This window comes from Rhipicephalus sanguineus, chromosome 10 (assembly GCF_013339695.2).
Source record: "Rhipicephalus sanguineus isolate Rsan-2018 chromosome 10, BIME_Rsan_1.4, whole genome shotgun sequence".
Lineage (NCBI taxonomy): Eukaryota > Metazoa > Arthropoda > Arachnida > Ixodida > Ixodidae > Rhipicephalus > Rhipicephalus sanguineus.
In genome coordinates, this window is record NC_051185.1 from 46460584 (window position 1) to 46480504 (window position 19921).

Sequence of the window (19921 nt, forward strand, 5' to 3'; positions counted from 1 at the left end):
GACGTCTGTCGCGGTTCAAATGGGCCATTCGCGTGCGGCATGTGCGGTCACGTGCGGCTGGATGTAATGCCACGCCTCCGTGGTTATTTTGTAACGCGTACAAGATCGCACCATTGAAGTTCTATTGAAAACGCGCCGAATGGGACGGGCGCGTAACGCGTTGCAGGTGCTAGTCGCCGAGGCCACGGCAATGGCGAATTACTTTACCGTACCGCTCCCAGAGGGCAACCCAACCCCGCCGACCGGGAGAGTAGTAGATATAAAAGGCACGTTTGTAACGCCTCTAGAGTCTGACCGTGGCGCAGTGGATAGCGTGCCCGGCATCTGTTGTTGCGGACCGAGTGGTCGTGGGTTCGATGCCCGTTGACGGCACATTTTTTCTTTGCCATCTGATCGTGTAAATTTTTTCGACGTCATTCCCGTGACGGAAATACGTCACTGAAGTCTTGGTGGACCCCGGCATAAAACACTTTCGTGTTAAAAAAACCAGCGGGACTCTGTGGTAGAATACTCGATTGCCACATAGAGGGCCTGGGTTCAAGTCTGATTCGATCCTGAGCATTTTTTTAATATATTTTTTCATGTCCATCTGTTACTTTTTTATGTCTATCGCTTACGCCACCGACGACGACGGCGACGCCGCTCAACGCCGGAACGGGCGCCTAAGTGCTGCGCTCTGAAACGCATACATTGTAGGTTGCTTGACTTGCCGTTCTAAACATTGCTGAGTTCTTTTACAACTAAACCAAGAGATTGAGACAAATAATAAATTTGCTGTTGCATTCTGTAGTATACTGTCCGTTATCTTATTTCCCAGAATCTCAGTGATTAGAGTTGTTTTAAACAGCTCGTCAGCATACTTTTACTTCGAGCCTTTTCTTCATAGCTAGATTTAACCAAACGAGCCTGTCTGTCGCCTACCTATCAAGTCAAAGTGAAGACCAGATTCAAAGCTCCTTTGTTTATATTCAGACTGGATTCACATTCTTGGCATGTGTCTCGTTTCCACGCTTCCGACGCTACGTACTGAAGTTTTTTCTTGGTTCAACTTAATCCACGAGCTTGGTCAGCATGCGCACGTCTGCAAAAATGAAGGACTGCTGCGGAAGATGCATTCAAGCAACAAGCATTAATAATATCTGGGGTTTTACGTCCCAAAACCAAGATATGATTATGAGAGACGCCGTAGTGGAGGGCTCCGGAAATTTCGACCATCTGGTGTTCTTTAACGTGCACCTAAATCTAAGTACACGGGCCTCTACCATTTCGCCTCCATCGAAATGCGACCGCCGCGGCCGAAGCAACAAGCATTAAGTGTGCTATGCTGGCAAAAAGAAAACCTGGAGGACAAGCAACGCCGCATGGTCGTGGTGCAGCTGTAGCATCAAAAAACGGAATTTTTTGTTTGAGCTATATGACATGTTCTTTCCGTGACACCCCCCCCCCCCTTGTCCTCGTCCCGCTTTGTAGTCTGCGGAATATGGTGACTTTAAGCACGATTGTGACAAGTGCTACTGAATGGGATGGTGAATGCTTGCGTTCCGTTGAAGAATTAACTTCGCGTTCCTGACTGCGTAAGTAATGACCACGGCGTAACATGTTTGGAGACTATCGTTACGTTAACCATGCAGTCCCGGGCAGCAACGATCATAGGCGTGCGCAGGGTTTCCCATCAGGGGGGGGGGGGTGCCCCCCCCCCCACCCTACTAAGTCAATGTATGAGGCAGCTTTTGCGGCCCCCCTCTTAGGCGACTAGAAGGGTCAATGTACGGGGCAGATTTTGCGCCCCCCTCTTAGGTGATTAGGGGGCGGCCGCCCCCCCCCCCCCCCCCTGTGCGCAACCATATGGCAACGATGGCGCTACTCGCTAGCGGCCTGTTACTGCGGCACATCCGTCAGGCAGGCTCGGTGCGTGCTACTTCGGAGTGCGCCGCTCAGTTCATATACGTCAATTTTAGTTCATGCAGTTTTTTGCAGCACGCACAAGATTTCGCAAAGCATCGTTGATGCACGGAAACGGAGCCGAAATATAACCTTTTACACCGCGGCAAATAATTAGGTGGTGAGCATTTAGCACTTTCCATGATTTGGGCAAGTATTCTGGTCTCATATTCATTTCAGTGCAGCTCAAGACTTCATCCCTATGCTAGCAGATGGGTTGGCCCTCCTCCGGGCGCCATCCTGAATCACACAGCGCACCTATAGTATGGTTTACTAAAATGGGGTAGTGTGTCGTCTTCGCAGCAAAAAAAAAAAAAAAAAACTCTCGTCCCGACGAGCGCGCTTTAAGCTAAGAAGGGAGGGATGGCACGGGGGAAAAAAGTTAACGTCACGCACGCGTCACGAATTTGAGCGTTTTTTTTTTCTTTTTTTTTCTTCGAACGCGCGGCTTGCTTTCAGTGTGACCACGCGGGCACGTGGCGGCCTCTCTCGGCGACCGAGATAACTATGCAGCTCACTATGCTCAAATCAGCCAATGGCCGTGAATTTTGGGTATATGGCGCGGTCGTTTGGGTATATGGCATCGTTTGCAGAAAGAAGAGGGAAGGATTTCTAGCCTGGTTTAAGAATTAACTGTAAATTCCAGGCCGCGTTCTGCGCTACAGTGTTTGGCTCAATCGCGGCGGGCACGAAGCCGGCGCGCACGAAGCGCGGCCTCTCCGTTCCGTCAGACCGGAACTATACCCGTGACAGGGAAGTGACAATATTTGAATCAAGGCGCACCGAAGCAGAATCTGATTAGAAAAATCGGCAAACATTCTGAAATACACACGTAGACAGCTTACTGTTTGCGCGTGATGTGTACTGCTTGTCTGTTTCTTTCTTAAACTATAAAGAGGCGCGAAAACCTATCTCGCCAGTCCGCAAGAAGAATCGCCGCAGTGGCTGCCTCCCAGTTTTATGCATCACAGAGAAAGAAAAGGCTAGTACTGTGGTTTTCTCGCGCGCAGCTCGAAAGAAACAGGTGAGAACCAAACACCACACTTGAAGGTAATACGATTCGCTGGCGCAAGCGAGATGACTTGCAGCTGTTCACTAAAAAGATACTATCGCGTCACGTCGCACCTTCGTTCAAATTTTCTCTGTGTTTAAACACAGCGAAATTTATAGACTGCTACTCACATTTATCAAAATAAACAGCACCTATTCTGTCAAGAAACGGTTAGCGCGATGCAGAACTATCGATGGTACTATCGATACTATCGATAGCTGAGTCACTATCGAGCAGTCGATGGTAAAAAATACTATCGATAGCCCTATCGATAGTATAAGATCAACAGTGCGAACTCATTGCAGAATAAACATGGTTCCCCGTGCGCGTGGTACAAAGTGGAGCCGGAGCAATAGACTGAAGGGCAAGAAAGTTGACAGGCTTGTGTTGTTCACCAGAGTGCTTTGCTGACACATGATCATAAAGTCAAACTGTTCAGCTGTAGAGAAAAGAAAGCCGTTTCGTGCTGTGGAACTGCGCGGCTTCAAATTTATGTTAACTAAGTTTGTTAATTGTAAGGTGTAATTGGTTGGTTTCGGATGTGAATTTATTGGACATATTCCGCCATTTTCAATGCGGAAATAACTCATTTCCCTCGCCAATAATAGTTCCTAAATTAAGCGAAGCTGATAGTAGGCTATCCCTAATATTTCAGCAATATGACCGGACAGCAACAGCATCATTATTCACACCACTATCGATAGTATTGTCATGTTGTTGTGGCGATGAAGAATGCTGCAGCAAGACGGGGAAATATGGAGCTCTTTATGGGCGAACTTGTGTCCACAAAATCAAAACTCAAAATACAAGCGACACACGCTGCGCACTGATAGCGGCGCGAACAGTCGTTGGCCGTCGAGTAATCTGATCATCGGTGGAACGCGTCGTCTTTTATACATCAGCCATCGAACCTTCCAGCATTATCGCTAGTGCTCGCGTAAGCTCTCCAATAAACTTGACTATTCGCGTCCGGCGCGTAATCTTAACACAATGATCTCAAACAATCGTGAAGCTTCTCAAACATTACCGCGCAGTCTGCGTCAAGCGTTGCTAACAGTATCTGTGGTGAAACCCGAATACATCAAAACAAAGCAATAAACACGCGTGGCAGTAATATCGCAAGTAATATTAACGATGGTACTACCGATTGCACTATTGATGGTAGTACTATCGACATTTGGTTTACAGTATCGATCCTATCGATAGTCAATTTACCGATAGTTCTGCATCACTAGTAGACATTCACGGTTGTTTTGTTCTGATTCACTTCCTTCCGAAGCCATCTGGAACCGAGCGACGTCAGCAGAGAAAAAATCTACGCAACGAAATACGTAGGAGCACAAGAAGGGCGAGAGAAAAAAATACGGGCAAGGACGCCTTGGCAATGACACTGACATGGCTTGACAGAGCACCAGTCATTTAATACTTATGTGAAGTAACCGACGGCGAAACAGGAATGACCACAGGTTTATTGAGTTAGTCGTTCAAGTAAGCAACTCCGGTGTGACGTCATGCCACTCAGACATTCACGAATGCGCCCGTGGCATTTGCTGACATTGTTCTTTCTTAACAACTCGTATAGCGGCGTAAGTACGGTAACGAAGTTGCCCAAGAATGCGTTGTAATACGTAACCAGGCCTAGCAGCGCGCGCAGTCCCGTCACACCCGTAGGTAGAGGCATTCGTAAGAGAGCGTCGATGTTTTCAGTCTTTGGCCTCAGGCCACTTGCGCTAATGCGAAGACCAAGGAATTCCACCTCCGGCTGACTATATCTACATTTGAGCGGATGATGCTTAACACCGGCTTCCCTGTACCGCTGGAACGCGTTGCGCAACGTGTCACAATTTCATCTTTTTTCTACGACCACCACAACGTCCAAGTATAGTTGTAACACCTGGTAGACCCTGCAGTATCGCTTCCATTCGCGTCTGAAAAACCGCCGGTGCTGACGCAACCCCAAACGGTAACCGGTTAAAGCAATGGAACCCTTTTGGCGTGTTTACCACCAACAGCCTCTTTGTCGCGTCATGTATTGGTAGCTGGTTGTATGCGTCCTTCAAATCTATTGTACTGAATATCTCCCCTCCGCTGAGCTTCGCAAATATATCCCTTATCTTTGGCAGCGGATATTGCTAGGTGTAGCCTACTGTGTCGACTGTCGTTCTAAAATCGCCACACAAGCGGATGGAGCCGTCTTTCTTCACGACGGGAACGAGTGGCGCCTTCCACTCGGCGCTGGCGACCTGTGTCAATGTGCCCGTGTCAACCAACCTTGCGATTTCTTCATTTACACAATCTCGTAGCGCGTGTGGTACAGAACGGGCCTTACAGAATCGCGGTGTGGATCCCTCGCGCAACTGCAAATGAACGGGATAACCCTTGATTAGTCCCTATAGCCCTGGCGAAAACAGATCGGCTTATTTTTCCTTCAGCGTAGCAGCAATAGAAATTTCGTCAGTAGTTGGTAGCTTACCATCGTTGACGTCCACGTTGAGCACTGGGCCTCCGGTCAGCTGGAATGATGAATTATGTCCCGCCCACACAGATTTGGGCCTGAGCAGCCGAGGACCACTAGCGTCGCGTTGACGGTTTTTTCAGCGTAGGCGACCGGGACTTGTTGCGGTCCTTTCACTGGTAGTCTTTCGAGGAAGCAACTTGATTGAAACGATGACTTGTCAAGCACGCGCCAACGGTGACGGTGCTGGGTGTACTACGTTGGCCATGTCACTATTGACACTGGTGATCCTGTGTCTACATGAGTCTTCACGGGCACCCCTTTCCACTGTAACGTACGTTCGCCATAATGTCCCCGACCAATCCTGTCGACGACTCACGGGGGTGTAACAGAAACTGTCCGTAGTCCTCGCTGTCCGAGGATGGTTCCTTACAGTGAGCTGCGTTTTCTTAGCGTGGCTTGGCTTTGCACATCGAAGCCAGGTGCCCCCCCCCCCCTCCCCCGACAGCAGAAACACTCAGCGTGGCGGAACCTGCATTTGGTGGTCTTGTGGGAGTCGCTACCGCAGCAAAGGCAGCCGGTCTGGTTCTCGTTGCTGGACTGTGCCATCCACCCTGGTTGGAGCCTTCTGGAGGACATCTGTCGCTCTTGCTTTGTTCGCACTGCGTTGACGTCATCGCTAATTGGTCCATCTCCCATCTGTTGTACAGTGGCGGTCAAAATTTTAGGGACCATGGGAGCGCGTGGCAAACAGCACCACGGCACCTTCTGACGGCTGCCTGCGAAGCTCGAGAGCGCACACTGCGCATGCGCGTTCTTTTTTATTTTCCAGCCTGCTCTTTCACTCCCTTCAGGGGCGCGCACACCGGAATACTAGCAAAAGCGCAAGGTGTCACTTCTGCAGTCGCCGCGGAAGCACCGAGCGATGATAACGTGACAAAAATACGTCATTTCTACTGGCCGTGCTCGGTGCGCGCCGCCTTCTACGCCTTGGTCCCAGACGTTCCGCGGCGTTGATAACACGCATATGGCGTCAGTTTTTCTAAAATTGACATATGTGATAAGATTACCGAGCAGCGATGTCTCGTGTGCTCTATATCGGCGAAACAAGCCATATGCGTGTTTTCGGTGCCGCGGAACGTCAGGAACCAAGGCGTAGAATGCGGCGCGCACCGAGCACTGCCAGTACAAATTAAGTATTTTTGTCACCATATCATCGCATGGTGCTTGCGCGGCGACTGCGGAAGTGACAACTTGCGCTTTCTCTGGCGTTCCGGTGTGCGCGCACTTGAGGGAGCGAACGAGCAGGCTGTCAGGTAAAAAAAGGACGCGCGTGCACAGTGCGCGCTCTCAAGTTTCGCAGGCAGCCGTCAGAAAGTGCCGTGGTGCTGTATTCCACGCGCTCCCATGCCCCTGGTCTCTTAAACTTTGACCGCCCCTGTACGTTGCGTGCCACCATCTCAGCAGCTAGCGCCGCTTCCTCAGCTTCCTGCAGCGTGAGCGTGGACCGTGCTAGCAGATCACGACGAACTCCAGCATCTCGCAGGCCGCAGACAAGCCTGTCGCGCAGCATTCTATCAAGCGCCTGCACAAAGCTGCACCATTGAGCCATCTTCCGTAACTCGACAATGAAAGCGCTCGTCGACTCGTCAGCTTGCCCATTCTTTGTGAAAAACGGATACGACTCCGTTATCTCGTTGCCTTTCGGTGCAAAGTACTCGGCCAATTTTTGAACTGCTGCTTCGTATGTTAGATCTTGAATCTTGTCAGGTGCACAACGGCCTGCCAGGAGGTCTACCTTCTTGTTACCAAGGGCGCTAACCAGTAAAGCCCCCTGCTTCTTCGGATCGCCAATCTCATGGGCTTCGAATAAAGCTTCTAATCGCACCTGATATGCTTCTCACTTGTCGTCGCCTTCGTCAAAAACTGGTGGCCCGCCATGCGTCGCCATGCTGTTCCCTGGCCTCGGGGGTTAATCAACTCAAGAGTATGAAGTTGGGCATGTTGGTATTGCATAACTGGTCACGTAGCGCAAAATTTGACACAGGACAGGAGAAGGGACGAAGACGAGCGCTTACATCCAACAAGGTTTATTTAGAGGAGCGCACACATATATATTCTCGAAATGCGAAAAACAACCAAAACATTCAAGAAGCCCACAAATGCCATGCGCGAAAACCTGACACTCTTAGGAAAGACAATTCTTTTTGACATTCTCTTTTCCTTCTCTTGTCCTGTGTCAAATTTTGCGCTATGAGATCAGTTAATCAAAATATGCGCTCGTGGATTTTGTTGACATCACATTATTGTCACGTGGTCGTGACGTCGACGAACACAGCAGTCGGCGTTTGTAGGATGAAACTGTTTATTTGGCCGAACTTGTGGCCGGAAAATGAGAACTAGAACTACAGCAATGCACGCTGTACAATGATAGCGGCGAACAGGGCGTCGTCCGTCGATCAACTGACAAGCGATCAAGCGCGTCGGCTTTTATACAGGCGCTATCGAACTTTCCAGCAATATTGCTAGTGGCGGCGTTATCTCTTGACAAAACTGGAACATTCGCGTGCGGGGCGCAATCTTAACAAACCGATCCACCACAATCGCGACGCTTCTAGAACACTACTTCGCGGACAGCGTCGAGCGTTGATAACCGTCCCTGCCGGTCAAACCCGAATACATCAAAACAAGACAAGAAGTGGGCGTGGCATTATTATGGTCACAAAACTTCACCGTCACGCTATGGGACAGCCTCATACTAGCCTGAAGCGGCCGCTAAGCGGCGCCATTGTGCCACAGAGGGTACTGTGCCTCGATGTGTGCAAAACGCGCAACAAAACGCGCATCAAGGCACCCTAACAGAGGGCATCGTTCGCGTGCCGAAACGCTTGCGCGGTACGACATGAGCTGATGGTTGTGGTGCTTTCTGTGCACCTGCTGCTTCATCTTTTTGAGGCAGCTGAAGTGTGGGTTTGGGACGACGATGCCGAACACGTTTTGCGTGCCGGCGGGCGGTTCCGTTTACAAGAGAACAACCAAAAGGCGCTGCTGCTTGTTACTCTGTAAACCAAAAGGCGCGTTTGGTTTACCGAGTAACAAGCAACAGCGTGAGATATGAAAGTGGTCCCTACCACTGCTGGACAGTGGTGGTTCCAATTTTGAATCGATGTGCACGGAACACATTGATGCTTCAGACATCGTCGCTGCCTGCGGTACCACTTTCAATGGCCTAAATCTTGTTCAGTAGTGGCATCGCGTCGGCGAAAAATTTATAGCTGGCGAAGCACCTCAGTATCGTTCTCTTGGTTATTCGACGAAGTCGTTCTACAAAAACAGCCCTTGCTCTCTTGAGGCTTCCACACGTTCGCCGCGGGCACGGAGTCACGTGTAACCGCCGAATAGTAGCCTGCTAGCACAAGCGCGGCAAACGCGCAATGGCGACTACGCCATGGTTTAGCTGGGCACTTCGTGGGAGCGGCCCGCTGCGTGCTAGTTCACGCCCCAACGGACCTGAATGAAGTTTTTCCATTCCATTCAATCTCGGAGCTAGGCGGCAGTGGTGACGTCGCGGAAGTTTGGGAGGTTCCCTTCAGGGGTCGCTTTGCATGATGTCAATGTCGTGAGGTGAGGCGTATAGCGCTGGGTCGGGTCGGGCACGCGAACTTCAAAATTCATATAAATTACCTTCCAAGCTGTATTCGCTGTTCAGACTTGGTAGATTATATACGCATGTTCCCGAGAATCGACCCTGCGCGGACTATCTCAACCACTAAATTTTGTGTCAGCGCCCCTTTAACAGGTTAACAAGCAACGGAAAAAATCAACAAGTCAATCTTGGAGGAGCAGGCACTGTTACCGCGATAACAATTCATGTGAGTGAAAGGATTAAAATTAGAAAATGACAAACCAGTTGGTCGTTTTCCCAAGTTATTTACTTTTTTATTTATAGGTAGTGGCCGTCCTCTGAACATTTGTTTTCGGGCTCAATCGGCATGGCGTCCTTATGTTTGTTTAGTATAAAATAACGGGCCAAACGAAAGGGCAATAATGCAATCATGGGAACGAGAGTTAACAATTCGATTTTCTTGAAGTGGGACTTTCCCTGAAATGTGAAATTCCTGATTTCGACCTTGTATGTTATCTGGCAGATTACATTTAGTCCGCCAACCCGAAAATCTTCGGTGAAGCACCGAACTGTCTCCTAACAGTGGTTATCGCAAGCCGAGCTAGGCAAGCACGGTTTACCCTCACAAAGTGAGAAGCCGACAAGATGTCAAACAAGCTGCAAAGTTAATGGCAGCTTCGCGTTGTTGGAGGATTTTCACAGAACGCAACCAACAAAGATTATTCCGTCCTTCGGCGCAAGAAGAGAGAGGACTTCAGTGGAATTCAAACGAAGCTCATACCTCTGGAACCAGTACAAAAAATGACTTTATTTTTGAAAAAAACATGTGGTGGGGCATTGCCTAATCTTACAGTTTGAGAAGTTTTTCCACAGCCCAGCAGACTACACGTCTTGCCAATTCAATTATATTATCTAAACATTCGACACAAATTTCCGTGGTCTGCCTGTCCTTTTGCGAAGCAGGGTCTTTGGCAGTCTTGTGAGACAAATGGACAGTGATCTTACGATGGTGGACTTTTACATCAGCTGAAAGAAAAAATGAAATATTTTATTGTTATCACTCGTGGTTGCCAAAATCCTCACTTAAGATTTCAGTATAGCTAACGATGCCTACTATTTTGTATTGAGGCAAAAAAGCCTTAGATGCCTCATCAAATGCGAAAATTGACCAATGTACCGCATCGGCGTCAACACGATGGATGCGAAAAATCATCACGTGATGACGTCACCACACAACATCACAGATCGCCCAAAAGTGTGACGTCACTATGACAACGCGTAACTTTACGTCACGCCGATTGTGACGTAACGTCACGTGATGACATGCAGGAATATTTCGGAAGGTGGCGGCTCAGGATCAATGCAATCCACTGAAAAGGAAAAGGTGGCTTTCGCCTTCCACTCGTCTTAGGTGAGCGCGTAAGGGACACTGTGAGTTTCTTTAAAGGGCCCCTACACCACCTCCAATAATTTAACATTTCACGCTATGAGCTGCGGGTGCGCTACAAATTCCAAGGAAGAACCCCTTCTCGCCGGGTTTTAATCCCCATCGTTGGCCGTGACGTCAACATTCGTGTATGGTGACGTCATTCATGAAAGGAGCCTGTTTGTCCGCTTGCAGGCGCGCGCGCTCGCCGCTCTTTCTCTACGCACAATGAGGAGGAGCACTCGACAGCATAGCAAAGGAAAGAGCGAAACGAGCAAGGGGCGCCTGTTGGATCATGAAACGCATGCAGCTCCGCTACTACGGCACCGTTTCGAAAAATTCTCACGGCTACGTGCTTGTTGAGGACTCGTGCACAACTGCAACACCACAACTAAATTTCGACCTTTCAGTGGTTTAGGGGCCCTTTAAAGCGATACTCTATGGAGGTGATAAACACCTACAGAAATTTATAGGCTTCCCCAAATGCGTAGTTACCTGATGAACCTGAGAACAAAGGTGGTAGTGATCCTACACAGGGAGAGATTAACAACCCTATGATGAAGAACACGTTTAAAAACTCTGTGAAGTGCGCAGATTAACACACTACATGATTTCGTTTATTTCACTGCATGATAGCCGCCACAATAAATCCAACTAGCATTAGAGTTTAACAGTACTGTAATACAGTCAGTAAAATAGGCGCTTATTATACTGTCAACCGAGCTTTTATGGAAACTACCTGTAGACATAATTATACATTTCCGTTAGACTCATGTACCAGGCTGCAAACGATGTCCAAATATAAAAAAAGGTAATTCTAAAAAAAAACTATACCTATTTTGTTGAGCCTACGAGTCGATAACATTTGTTTAAGTCAGAATCTTCAAAGCTCTCGTGCAATCGCATGAATGTCGAAAGAAGTGCACGTTCAATACACTGTGGGCATCATGACAAGGCAACTGTCCATTGCATAGCAACGGCTGGCCAATATTACCACGGCAGTTGCTGAGAACTGTGCCACACCAAATGCCATATGCTCACTGCTCTCCACAGTCCTTCAATTTTAAGCATTTTCTCTTCATAGTCTCCCGAACGCTACATACCGCAACCCATCAGACGTATCGGAAAGGAAAACAGCTTACTAAAATCATGCGAAATAGAGGGGTAAAACCGAATTACGGCGGTTTTATTCACCATGGCCTCATTCCCTGTTTTGCAACGTTAGGCCCACAATATGCACGAATAACTAAAAGGTGGTTTCTTTCTGATATTCGTGCTGTGCGTGCACTATTTCGTCGGTGTGTGCATTCCAAAACACAAAGTATGAATATGGCCATATACCAAAAATCATCCAAGGCCTGCTACTGAATTAAAATTTTTGGTCAAGGTTTAACTTTGGACAGATATTGCTTTCACACGAAACACTCACACGGGTATTCCTCGTTAACAAAGTCACTTAACGAGACCTACAATTGCCTTATCAGTGCCATAGGTAAACAACATATAGTACTTTCACATCATTTTAACACAGCAAGCAAATGTGCATGGCTGTATGGCAAACATATTTTGTTTGCCATACAGCGATGTATGTAAACAAAAAGCAAACATATTTTGTTGAAACAGAGCCAATAACGACGTCAGACTCCTCTTCGAAGCTTCCGTATAATGGCATGAACGTCTAAAGAAATGATGCATGCTCAATCCAATGTAGACATCAGCCCAAGGTAAGATCTCTCGCCAAATGTATCGCAAGTGCTGGCCGATATTACCTCGCCTTTCACCAAGAACTGTGCCACATCAAATGCCACGTGCTCACTGCTCTCCACAGTGATTCAATTTCAAACCTTTTCTCTCCACAGTCTTCGTCTCCATTGTACAATCATATATTCAAATTTTATCAAAACAGACCTTGCCATTAGAACTTCTATTCTCTACTTGAGATGTGCACGACTATTAGAATATTTAAAGTATGCCGATTCCCCATGACACAGGCAAACGTTAGTCTGGTTTTTCCTATAACTTCAAGTTCAATGCGGATTTCCAAATGCCCCTATTCGGAGACCTGTTCTCACATACAATGCTGCGCAGAAATAGCATTGTCATAGAGCAGCCAAAATATCAGGGCCACCGCACTGAAATAAGAGGACGTAAGATGACGTCACGGTAGGAGGCGCGCATTAGAGCTTCACTTGTCATACTATGTTTAAAGCAGTCCAAGTGACGGGGTGCCTGCATTTCTTTACAGTGAGATACAACGTCTGTCACAGAAGGTCGAACACATGACATTCACCGGGAGAATGCCACATCCAACAATCATTGTACAAACTTATCGCAGTGCCTCTGTATTTCCTTTATAAAGCACCGGTGCTCCCACTGTAGCATTTATGCTCATTTTGCACACCAGATCTGTAAGCTACAGCAATAATTATGCTTGTGTGTGCAACAACGTAGATGACACTATTCACTGGTTTTTCTATCTCTCGGTACAAAATGATGCAGCACATTTTAGCGCGTACAACAGACAACCGAAGATAATCATGTGATAGTTTGACAGCTTTTTTTTTAATGCATGGTAACCGGTTGGCAGTTACAGTTACATTCGCTGACGTTACAGTGTCAGTTTGTTACAGTGAATCTAAAGGTGGGAAGTAAAGCAGAGGATTGCAGAAAGTTTGGTGGGGACTTGAAATCAACACAATTATAAGCACAAACCAGAATCGGCTTGTGCAGAACAAGTAAAACTGGAGGTCACTGCGAAAGACCGTCCGACAGCGGAGAAAAATTAGCCTAGTCATGATGACAAAGAATTTATGAGTTGCGTTTGTCAACTATTACCACCAATATTTGAAGTACCAGTACTTAAAAAGAATACCCTATCCGGCATATTCATCTTGTAGCAAAGGTGTCATGCAAAATCCTAAAAGAAGAAATCAAACATTATTTTATAGCCTCTCGTTAAAAAGTGAAGTATTCTTTCGCGTCCGTCTTCATTATGAAAGGATTGCACACGTAGTGATTGTCTTAGTTTCATTATCGAAGTTCCTTGAGGTAAGAAGAGAGGTCCGCCTCTCAAATTCGTTGCAAGATATATATATATATATATATATATATATATATATATATATATATATATATATATATGTGTGTGTGTGTGTGTGTGTGTGTGTGTGTGTGTGTGTGTGTGTGTGTGTGTGTGTGTGTGTGTGTGTGTGTGTGTGTGTGTGTGTGTGTGTGTGTGTGTGTGTGTGTGTGTGTGTGTGTGTGTGTGTGTGTGGTGTGTGTGTGTGTGTGTGTGTGTGTGGTGTGTGTGTGTGTGTGTGTGTGTGTGTGTGTGTGTTTATACAGGGTGCCCCAGCAATCTTTAGCAAGAGTTTAAAAATATGCCAACACACTCAGTGACGACACGGCCAAATGCATATGTTGACTGTTGCCTAGAGTACGTCGGGCTATTTTTTGTTCTGAATAATTGCTTAATTAGGCCACTTTAATTAACTAACTTTTGAAGCGATGAAGCTGGGCAATAAATTCTAATGAGATTGCGAAACGTCCGATTAGACAGTTTCTAACTTTCTATTTACTAAGTATTAATGTTTTTGCTTAACAGATGCGCACGAAATGCAAAAAAATACCACGTGGCATGCCCGCTTGCGCGCCTAAGGGACTTTATGCGCGCCGCGATTCTAGCGCTCCCTAACATTACACGTAAGAACGATATGCTTCCCTCGCCCCAGTTTATGACAGCGATAATCAGACGCAGCGGTTATCGCTTGTGTTTCCACTAGCAAAACGTGTTCATCGCACAGCCAACATCATCTTCACTGCTCTGTCGAGGCAGCGCAACCGGGCAAAGCAACTGCTATGGTCGTTTGCATGCAGAACGCTAGGGAGCACTAGAATCATCGCACGCACTGGCGTGCAAGTGGGTATGTCACGCGGTATTTTTTTGTATTTTGTGGGCATTTGTAGTAGGCAGAAAAACTCTAATACTTAATAGACAGAAAGTTAGCAACTTTTTATTCGGACGTTCTGCAAACCGATCCACAACTTTCTTATTGGAATTTTTTACCCAGCTTCATTGTTTCAAATGTTACTTAATTAAAGCGGCATAATTAAGCAAATAATCAGAACACAAATAACAGTCTGACTTACTCCAGGCAATAGTAAGCAACATGCATTTAGTCGAGTTGTCATTGAGTGCGTTGGCATATTTTTAAACTCTGGCTAAAGATAGCTGGGGCACCCTGCATATTGATACGCACACAAAGTGCAACTAAGTATCTGCTATCTTGTCACAGTAATGAACATATCTTACCAGGCTGTGGCTCAACTGTGTGGTGGGTGCCCCCATAGTGAGCGTGCTTCTCCAGGTAGGTTTTTGTTATGTCCCCTTCTTCTAGTTCCAAAGTGAAGGAGGGATCGTTGATTCGAGTCGCCTTAATCTGAAAATTGAGGACTCCCTTTAGCATCTCTCCTGTCATACGACATAGTGCCATCCCCTGATACCTAGCTCGGCAATACCAGTGATGTCATTGAAGCGCAGCTTCTGGAGTAGCTGAAACCTTAATTGCTTTGGCACAGCATAACAAACTTTTGCAGCAATTACCAAGCGTACATTTTCAAATCTAAATATTTGTAAGATGAAGCAGTTGTACCAAATGTTTAACTGAACTGATTTATGCACAAATACATGCATGTTTACTTAAAATATCGCAAAATATGTAATTCAGTTACTTCCGTTCATTTTTCTGCCGACAGCTTTAAAGGGGCCCTGCAACACTTTCCTAACCAGCCATGAAATGGCTTCACTAAAGGAGCTTATTGCCTGATGAACTGACCACCGCAAAAAGTTTTGAGAATTCGTCCAGTACGAGTGGAGTTACAAATTTGTCGCACGCTACAATTGCATCATCTCTCCTCTCGTCCTGATGAAAGCGCTGGAAGCTAAGCAGGGAGGGATGGCACAGGGGAAGAAGGTACGTCACGTGCGCCTTGTGACCATGAGCACTTTTTCTTTCTTTCTTTCTTGGAACGCGTGACATACTTTCAGTGCGATCGCGCGCGTGCGCGGGCAAGTGGAGGCCTCCCGTGACGGCCGCAGTAACTACCGAGCGCGCCGTGTTCAAATCAGCCAATAGCGTGGAACTTGAGTCAATGATGCAGTGATTTTGAGTACGTAAATTAGCATCATTTGTCGAGAGAAGGAGGCGATTTTCAGCTGACTTTGAGAATTTATTGTAAATCCCAGGCCGCGTGCTGCACCATGTTTGGCTCGAGTGTTCTCATGAGCCTCGACTACCGATCCGCAGAGTTTTCTGACCTTGCTGAAAAAGTGTTGCAGGGCCCCTTTAAATGTCTCTAGTCCTATGACCTCAGGCCACCTAACATGTTTCTGGGATTTCTGGGATTACGGAGGGAACCGTTAGGATCCTGGTTCATGGGTGGTTTAAAAAAAGAGCGTTTAATGTTCGATTTGTGCCCGAAATCGAATTTGTTCTGCAATAAATATGTGGTAATTAGAGGCTCCATGTTTAACTAAACAAGTTCTCAAACATGAACTGTTGCTGCGATCAAGAAACAGAACCGAGATACCGGGATACTGGGACACCGCTTTCTCGGCAAACTCCCACAGCCCACTGCAGTGCATGGAATTGCTGATAAAGTCTGGTGATTCTGTGACAAGACATAACTTAAAAATTCAGCATCCTGCATGAACTTTTATGGAAGCAAATGTCATCTAGTGCAACATTTGTTTTGTAAAACAAGAAAACTATTGAAACGGTCTACCCATGCAAGTACATACACGTACTGCTCACAATTATTAATGCCATCAACCAAATAAAACTGTGTTGTTGGCATTTCCGAAGTGCAGCTGTAACGAACCAATTACCACCTCCCCCCCCCCCCTCATAACCCACCTTTTTCACGACGCCCCGGCGCATGCGCCCTCCCCTAGCGGAAAAGTCGCGAAACATCTTCTGATCTCGGAGGCTTTGCTTCTGGCAATACCGGTTCTCCCGGCCCCTACCGAATCCCTACCAAAACGACAGAGGGCAGCACAGGAAAATGAAAGAGGTGGATTCAGCAGTGATAGGTGCGCATCTAACCTGCACAAACGAACACATTGGTTTGCCCTAAGTGACCATAGGCAATTGTTTGGTGGGTACGTAGTACCTATGAGTAGGGATGGTGTGCTCCTCGGTTCCCTCTCGCTTCGCCACCTACACCAGCTCCCTAGGAGAGCGCTACACACGGTTCTCGCTTTAAAGTGCACCAGAAAAATATGCTGTGGGGAAGCTAAGGAAACGACGCAGCATGTTCTAAATGAATGTGGAGATATCCACTCAGGTGTATGTTTGGGCATTATAGCCTACACGAAGCCTCGGGATTTAGGGGACACCACACTAGAAAGGTATGGAGGTTGGCGACAGAAATGAGTAAGATACGGTCGAAGGATTGCTTGCGGAAAAGTAGGAAGAAATAAGAAAAATAACTAGGGGGGAAAATAAGGTCACTCTGCCATAGGACACAGAAAGGTGAGCCGTGAATTAGTTTTTCTTAATGTCTATAGGAAGAACGATTTGATTGCAGTAGGCAAGGCATCAGGCCAAATTAAATAATAATAATAAAACGCCAGGCCTGCACCGAAAACGCAGCACAGAGGCAGCGAAAGCTGGTGGAGCAGCCTTCGTAGAGATCATTCTGAACTCTCTGGGGCGGCTACTCCAAGTACAATAGGAAGGTACCCAGTACACTATAATTATAATTTTGATAAGTGGGGAAGTATACCCACTATGCCATTACTTGTCATTCTACAGAGAAGCGAGGTACCCACTACGCGTCTGTAAGTGTGCACTTTGTTATGCTGTGGCTGATTACAACGAAGAATTATGACGAGCCATTTGCAATGGGTGGGAAGCTTTCAACCACTCATTCGCTCGCAGAATGTGACAACGCCTGCTGTCTACTCTTCAACCACGCTGTATTGCATCTGTTAGCATGTTAATGAGCACTAACAGACAATAATGCCAAGGAAAGTATAGGGGATGTTATTAGTAGTAAATATAAGGTAAATGCGAAGAAAGAAAAGTGGACGAAAAGATAACTTGCCGCGGGCAAGGACCGAACCTGCGACCATCGAATTACGCGTCCGATGCTCTACCAACTGAGCTACCGCGGCGGCACCCCCCGTCCACTTTATAAGATATGTGTACATTTAAACGTGGGAGCGTCAGTCAGCGCCGCCAGTAGCCATGACGACGAGTGTGGAACACTTTTTCTGCCTGTTGGCGTCACGTAGCACGTGAACTTATTACGAGCTGGCAGCTGACCAATAATCCCTCGTACGTAATTCGAAGGTCGCAGGTTCGGCCCCTGCGCGCGGCAAGTTATCTTTTCGTCCACTTTTCTTTCTTCGCATTTACCTTACATTTACTACTAATAACATCCCCTATACTTTCCTTGGCATTATTGTCCGTTAGTACTCATTAATATTGTGTATAACAAAGAAAAACGAGCCCTTGAAGTTAACACTTCTTTCCTTCATTCATAGCGAGGGTCTCGTTCTGGCAGACGTGATGCTTTCAGGTAGTATGCGAGGGATTATTGGTCAGCTGCCAGCTCCTAATAAGTTCACGTGCTACGTGACGCCAACAGGCAGAAAAAGAGTGTTCCACACTCGCCGTCATGGCTACTGGCGGTGCTGACTGACGCTCCCACGTTTAAATGTACACATATAACCTATAAAGTGGACGGGGGATGGCCGCCGCGGTAGCTCAGTTGGTAGAGCATCGGACGCGTAATTCGAAGGTCGCAGGTTCGGTCCCTGCCCGCGGCAAGTTATCTTTTCGTCCACTTTTCTTTCTTCGCATTTACCTTACATTTACTACTAATAACATCCCCTATACTTTCTTTGGCATTATTGTCAGTTAGTGCTCATTAATAATGTGTATAACAAAGAAAAACGAGCCCTTGAAAACACTTCTTTCCTTTGTCTGTTAGCATGGTTGTTTTCCTGACGTGAAGCCTTTACAGGGTCTTCTTGCAAATGTGTTACAAGCCCAGGCGCAGCTGTGACATAGAATACTGGACTGCCACACAGAGTGCCCGAGTTAAAATCCAATCTCTCTTTTTTTTTTTTTTTTTGCTCATTGTGCATGATATAGCAGTTACGGACAGCGGCGGTGGTGGTGGTGTCAAACAATTATGCCACCAAAACCGGCTATTGTAGTGATCTCTCAATAGCTTTCGCTGTAAAAAAGCTTTCCTTAAAAAAAACGCTTGGTGGCGCACAAGTCACGGCCCCATTAGAGTTACTGTATATGCTACCTTTAGGTAGCAGAGTTGCGCCACTGTTTTCCGGACGCCGCTCGCTCTGCCTTCGACGATTCCAGCAACGCTATTCGCCGAGCGCCGTCACGTGGTCATAGGTGGCTCATTTGCGCTGCGGAGAAGCCAACACTGCCAACACTTCGCAGGTGACGCCGACGACTCCGTAGATTCCGGCGGCTCAACGGCGGTTGACATCGACGCTGTTGTTATTAGACAGTTATTAGTTTAGCGTTAGCGTGATAGAGGGGGTTAAGGGAATATCGTTACCGTGCCGCAAACGTTCGTTGTGGACAGCGTGTTTTAGTTTAACGGAATAGCGCTTACGTGCCCCAGCTGGGACGGTGGCGCCACCTAGAGGAGGGTGAATGCGTTAAAAAAAGTGAACAGAAAAGACTGAGAATCCTTGCATATATACCCGCACGACGCAATACTACTACTTTTTGTGTATTTGCTTGCGTTCACTGTTTTAGAATTTGACGAGTGCAATAAAAGCCCCATGAAGATCTGTTTAAATCAACACTGTTACTCTGTCGCGCGAGCGCGGCTCCTACGCGGGTGGTGAGTGGCTTTCCCGCAAGACTTCGGAGCCCAAGATGGCGTACCTTGGCGCAACTCTGCTACCTAAAGGTAGCATATACAGTAACTCTAGGCCCCATTAAAGGGGATGTTCATAGCATCCATCCATCCACGGAGGCGCTCACTTCACCGTCTCCTTGTGCTCCTCCTTGCACCAAATGCTAGGGGTATGCCCATTTAAGACGCTAAAGTGAACATTAACGTCACCTAATTATTTTTTACATATGCTTTTAAAACTATTTCTGGCATTCTATTTAGCGACTTTCTTTGTTTTCCCTGCACAAATATTCGAAAATATTGCCTTGAAATGCCATCGTAAGCAGCACTCTTATTGTATGCAAATAACCTCTTTCGCCTTGGGTTTATCGAAACGAGGTGCTCAAGATGAGAGATGATATAACCAAGATATAGTATAAGATTCAACTTTGAAAAGGCTCTGCATGCAAAGCCGGCTTTTTAAATACAGTAAATCAATAGAAATGTTCGGTTGGATAATGATTCCCGCAAAGAGTTTCTCAA

At 46.9% G+C, this 19921-nt stretch overlaps 1 non-coding gene across 1 annotated transcript; it reads left to right on the plus strand.

The window, feature by feature from the left end:
* Nucleotides 1-18259: 18259 nt before the first annotated feature.
* Nucleotides 18260-18332, plus strand: Trnat-cgu (transfer RNA threonine (anticodon CGU)). Its single transcript has one exon. It is a non-coding gene; the product is annotated as a tRNA-Thr (tRNA).
* Nucleotides 18333-19921: the final 1589 nt, after the last annotated feature.